The 6,531-nt window shown below is 40.0% G+C and overlaps 1 protein-coding gene across 1 annotated transcript in view; it reads left to right on the top strand.

The window, feature by feature from the left end:
- Positions 1 to 6,531, top strand: part of ATP8A2 (ATPase phospholipid transporting 8A2) — a gene marked incomplete at its 5' end in the record, with an annotated part of 434,715 nt that overhangs the window by 388,020 nt on the left and 40,164 nt on the right. The gene's annotated exons all lie outside the window — the stretch shown is intronic.

Below are 6,531 nucleotides of genomic sequence, written 5' to 3'. Positions count from 1 at the left end.
TATATATATATATATATGCCTAAAATATTATACAGCCTTTCATAAAATACTGCATAGAAATGTGCCGTGTTCCATCTTAGCTCGTTAGCAGCCTGCTGAATTTTTAAAGCTGGAAAAAGTGGCATTTACGTAAAATGATTAACAGCCCAAACACATTTAATACAGCCCACGTTGCCTGTATTCGAGCTGGAGTAATGTTAGACATGGTCTGTTTTTATGAATGTCATTTTTCAGAGATCCCCCCTGAGTATCTTAAAGATAGGATCCCATTAACTGTTATTGCCAGGAGTTCAACATATCCGCTGAGTCGCAGGTGTATAAGGCTATTAAAAGTATAATAGAGCCTTTGAAGGAGGTTGAAAAAAGTTACACAAATAAACTCTTTCTGTGTGTGCCAAAACCTGTGTTCAGAGTTCCCTGGAGATCCACCACGGCCTTTTGTGCTGCAGTTTGATAGGACCCAAAGAGGATAAAAGCCAGACGGTACAGAACTTAATATATAAAGCAGATTTCACATCAGGTAACATAAAGCCATCAGTAGACGGTTAAGCAGTTTAACAGTTGATATTCTTGTGCTGATTTCCAGTGCTGTGTTCTGAAAGGCAGTCAACCATCAGAAAGAACAGGAATTCCTCAGACACAGCATGGCTCAGTGACTTTGTGCAGGACCAGAAAGCCTTACACCTAGAAGACGCCTTTTAAATTCAAGGCCAGGTTAGAACAAGCGGCTGAAAGCCATCTTTACCTGACAGGAGTCTGACAGCACTTGTGAAATAAGTTGGTGGTCCCAATTTATAAAGAGCGACACAGTGCATTAATGTTCGTTGTTAAATGTGTTGCTTTCAGCTGACAAACTGATTAGAGATAAGTGTTGGACAAGAAATAGCATACTGCTCAGAGCACTCCTTACTACTGAAGGTGGCCTAATGTACATGAGATCTACTTCTGTTTATAGAGCAAGAATCAGACTTTGGATCAGATTTTGAAGGATCTCAGCAGCTGCCCTCCGGGTTATACATAGGACATAATCCACAGTATTTATCATATATTTCTATCTCATATTTATTTGAGGTCAGGGACATAGAAGTGCAAAGTCTGTGGAAACCTGACCACCACAGCCACTATATGGCCAAACATATGTAGACAAATAATTGAGTTCAGGTGTTTTCAGTGAGGGGTGTTGTAAAAGCTTCAACGTACAAATACATTTTAGACAATCATGCATGTTCAACCTTGTCACAGTTTGAGGAAGGCCATTTTCTGTAACAGTATAACTGTGTCCCTGTGGACAAGGTCAAGTCCATAAAGACATGCTTTGACACGTTTGGTGTGAAGGAAGGCAAGTGGCCTAAACAGAAACCTGACCGCAATCCTACTGAACGCTTTTGGAAATAATTGGAATGCAGATTGTGAGCCACGTCTTCTGATCCAACCTCACAATTATCTGACCTCACAAATGCTCTTTTGGCTGAATGGGCACAAATTTCAACAAACACACTCCACACCTTCTTTGTGGTTTAATCTCTTAAAACTACATCTTCTTATAACTACAAAGAAGGTGGGCCAGGCAACTCCATAATAAGGCTAATATTATGGAATGGGATGTCAAATAAGCTCATAGAGGTGTGATGGTCAGGTGTCCAAACTTTTGACCATCTTTTGTAGATCTGGGTGCAGATGTAACCATGTTTAATTTTATACCCTGAAAATGAGTGTGACATTAAACAAGGTATTAAAAGTAAACGCAGCCTTTAATTGGCTTGTATTAAAGAACTTCTTCAGGAGTAACTGACTCATTTGCTCCAGTGTAAGTCACCAAACATATCAGCTTTGTGTGGGCTCTGGCAGGATTTGATCACCTGCTTTCATGCTAAAGATATTCAGGGTCCTAGTGGGGAAATTCCTGCTTCATAAACACCCTGACAGACCTCCCTCAGCTTTATCCAAGCAGTTGTGTCTTTCACACTGTGCTCAGTACTCCATATGTTCCTTTGGTGAGTCATAGTAATGTCTTTAAGGGCTCCTCTGGAAAAGAGAACCATGTTGAATAATCTTATCCAGTATTTACAAAATGTTTGATACAAGGGTTGCTTGCTACCATGTATGAATTTGTTTTAAAATGAATGTCCTTACTGGTATAATTATAGATTATATAATTCCGAAACTGTTACAGAACATAATGCCTGCCCAACCACCACCCCCTGTTCCCACCCTTATGATCCTGGAACAGTGTCTCATTTCAGAGCTGCTGTAAAACAATACTTTATACAGCTTAAACGCCATAATGGATATGTCCGAAATAGTTTTGCTCATATATCTTATGACGTAATAATGACTATATGTCATGTACCTGGATGGAGACCAAGTTGATAAGGGGGCTGTCTGTGTACCTCTTATCCCACACCTCTGGAGGTGGTAACAGGGATTATAAGGATGTAGAGTGGCACAGACGCCGGTGCTGATGGCTGGCTGAAATCTGTGCAGATGCTTGAGAATGTAGAAAAGATGACCGAGTCTGCAGGACCAGGATGACTATGGAAAACCCTGGATGCTTCAGCTGATGGATGAAAGGATGATGGATGTAGGTGAACACGGATCAGGTATGAAGATACCACACAGCTGGAGCTCCAGGCACCAGATGGAGAGCCAGAAGCAGAGTCAGAATCATAAGCCGAGGTCATGCACAGGAAAGTGGAGTCTTGAGGTACCAGATCAGAAGACAAAGGCAAAATCGGTCAGTCACAAGCTGGGTTCATTCGCAGGTAACAAGATCAGATGCAAAAAACACAGGGACTAGCTGGTCACTAGGCAACTGGCTCCTTGCTTGTGTCTGTTTAAATAGGCCGAGTGTGCCTGCCAACGTGCATGCGCCTATCCGTCATTTGCAAGTGAGTAATCTAGTGCATGCATGCCTTTGCGCCAATGCGTGTCTACCCGGAACTTTTAGCACAGCATCTGTCAGCCGAGACTGAGTTTATGGTAAGTCTCTTACACTATAAATATAGGACTTAAATATTTTCTACACTATTTTCAAAATGACCAGTATATCTAACAAAAGTGTAGAAGAAAAAAATATGTTTTTTTAAAATAGACTTTTATTAAAATTCACATGAATAAATAGGCCTTATGGCAGCATTATGAAATTACATTTTTATGTGGAGTTGAAAAGAAGTCCATATTCTTGTTCTCAACAAAAATGCTTTTAATGAGCTACCTTGCGTGTCCTTAATTCTAGGTGGAGATTACATGGTCCACAGCTATCAGGAGAATTGTGGGCATTTGTGTAAATAGAGACCAAAGAGGGATCTGTTCTGGACCTGGTAGACTTGTGTTTAGATATGAGGGTCAGCAAGGCAGAGCCTGGAAGCAGAACCAGTATATATGTGCAACATATAGCCAATGATCAAATACAGCCAACCCCATTATACATATGTAATTGTAAACAGTATAAACAAAAAAAGACCCTATTCCCAACTGAGCATTTTGTTACAATGTTCTAGAAGCATGACAATTAACATCATGCTGATGAATCCTATATTTTCAATGGTACCCACTGATACATGAGCATTTTGTTGCTTGTAGCTCAGAAAAGTACATGAGCTTTTCTCGGGCAGAAGTGTGCATGTTTGGCTCCATTTACTTCAATTAGAGCGCCTAAAAAAATGCATGTAACGCATTTTTTTGCATGATTTCATGCCTAAGAACTGTCTCCTCCTCCTAGTAGCTAGTTTTCTATTTGCTATTACAGAAAAAGCTTAAGGGTTTTTTTGCATCGATCTACTGCTAGCAAGCAGTAGATATATGCAAACACTTACAAAAACAAAACGCTTTAAAAGGGGTTAAAACTTACCTGTGTCTTCGCCGTGCACTCCCCTCCAAAAATCTGAGAATTCTCGGGCGGCCGCAAAGGATTTTGAGGTGGGCGCATGCGCAGTTCACATTTTCAGGCCGGGAGACGAGGAGAGACACAAGGTAAGTCTATTGACAGCGTGCATGCAGACACCGTGGGACAGGAAGTGCCAGCAAGCACAAAGGAGTCAGCGCTGGACCGGAGGCCTGCAGCAGCGCTGGAGGGACAGCTGAAAACGACAGGAAAGAAGAAGATCGGATTAAGAGACATCATTTAAGGTAAGTGCTGACATTTACATTGGGGGAGGAAGAAAACGTATACTTTAATGTTACTTTAAGTCTGAAAACTTCTAAAAAACATGTAAATGAATGTGCAAAAAGGCTTCAAAATCATCTGAAATCTAACTTTTTTGTATATCTTTTTTTATTACTATGTGTGTCCTCATGTGGGAGTTTTCTCCTCACTTCCTGTCTATTTGCTTTTAGACAGAACAGGAAGTGAGGGGAAATCTCCTCAACAGGAACACAGCAATAAAAACATTTCAAGCAGAATGTGAAAGGTTTATACATGCTATCAGAATTGTATTGATGTCTTTGTCCCCAATTGGGAAGATTTCTCTTCCACTTCCTGTCCAAGTGATGGGTGTCAGATGGAACTGGAAGTGAAAGGAAGTCTCCATATTAGTGATGCAGATAGCGTTTCTTAATTCAAGTCGATTCACTTTGCCCAAAATGAAATTAAAGCTTTTTTGGCTGGATTGTTATAATGCATGTATTTATTTGTTGCAAAGGGAGTTGTATTTTTACAAAACAACCAGATCATAATTTTTTAAAATATTTCCTTCATACATTCTTGGATACGTTAAGATGCCTTTAGCACTATGAACTCAATAACTGAAATGTAATGTCATTTTATCTGTGACATTGTATAACATAAGAGGATTAACCAATATTAACCCATGAGTGGGTTGTTTATTTTCAATAGTTTAGGGAGCTAAGCACCACGACCCCTCTGAGATGTCCGCTGAAAGCGCACCAATGTTCTTCCAGCCATCCTGTCACTTTGACAGCCGTTGAAGGATTTAGCACCCAACAACTGATAGATAAGACTGTAAACACCTGCCCTTTGTCATGTGTCCTACAGGAAACATTAGAGGCCCCGCTCGGCCAAATATGACTCAGCTATTGAGCAGCCACTTGTACACAAACTCTGTCGCTTTGTTATGACTACAGAGTTCCTGGCTGCCATTGACATCAATTATGAAGTTTACAAACACACATTAAGAGCAGAACGCCTATACATTAAGGTAAAGTTCACACACTTGTTAAGTGCATATAGCATTGCAACATGTTTTTGGTGCATTTAGGAGACATTTGTAAAGCACATCTAAATTTGGGGGTTTTGGAAGGCAATTAATTAAAGCAAAAGCCTACCAAAGTCCTTACAAATGTTTGTGGCGTGCTGTCATTGACTTGAATTGGTGCATTTGCAAAGTTGCCAACATCTGCTGTACATTCAAAGCACACATACTAGGTGCTGCTCCAGGTTAGTCCACTTGGATCCGCTGACAGGGTGCAGACACCAGCTCACTACCAGCCACAATATACGCTGTAACTAGTTTCTTATATTTTTAGGGATTCCAGCAGTGAGATCCTCTTGATAAATTCTTAAATAAATGTGTTTCTAGGCCAAATTGTTATAGCATATTCTAAAATATTCAGCACTTTTCATAGTAGATATCATTCAGTGCCCTGAAGGCATACCTCCCAACTTTCTGAGATGAGAAAGAGGGACACCTTCTGGCACAATATATTCAGGTAATGGACACGGCCCTGCTAGAAACCCAGATATGCAATAATTTATATGCCAAAAATGACTGGTTAAACCCAACATTTTTTTTCACCATTACTTTTCCTTTATACTGGCTTTCAGAAATGGCAAACAAGATCAGTAAGCCATAAGATAAAGGTTTTAGTGCACAACAGCATTTTTGGTAGTTAAATATAACCTTTTCATCGGCATCTGTACATCAGACCAAAAAGAGGGGCGACAGAGGAGGAAAGAGGGACAGAGGGGTTTGGTTCCAAATGAGGGACTGTCCCTCCAAATCAGGGACAGTTGGGAGGTATGTCAAAGGAGCTTTGATGTCCCTACGGCTTTTATGCAAACACATTTTAGGGCCAAATGAGCACTACAAGGCAAGAATAATAATCCAGCACAAAGATGATATGGAAGCCAAGAAAAATGTCCCATTTGTCCTGCTGCATGTGTTTGATGAGTAAACCAGCATTTAAAACAATGGTATCAGGTGGACTAAGATGGGAATATAAGCACAAAGATCTCAGAAGCCATCAATCTAAATCAGGTTTGGGTGTCCTTGGAAGTGTAGAAGTGCACTGATAAGTTGTTGACTGCATCAATCAGTTTTCATCTGTGTCAGTTTTCTTGTATTTTTGGGAAATATATTGGCCATTAAAATAAACTTGTCAGACATTTAGAGCTTCGTTCTTGCAGACAGGTACCAAAAGTTGTCTTCCATGCATAAAAGGAGTGAAGATGGGATGCCAGAAATCATCTCACTACATGTTCTTCATAATTTATCGTGATATTTTTCAAATAAAGTGCACAAAGCAATAATGAAAATATTTTGAGGACATTTATGAAAAAAGTGTAAATTATTG

The sequence above is a fragment of the Nanorana parkeri genome, unplaced genomic scaffold (genome assembly GCF_000935625.1).
Source record: "Nanorana parkeri isolate BGI_ZX_2015 unplaced genomic scaffold, ASM93562v1 scaffold945, whole genome shotgun sequence".
NCBI classification, from domain to species: domain Eukaryota; kingdom Metazoa; phylum Chordata; class Amphibia; order Anura; family Dicroglossidae; genus Nanorana; species Nanorana parkeri.
The sequence above is the reverse complement of the archived record's forward strand: the minus strand, read 5'-3'. Positions and strand labels throughout refer to the sequence as shown.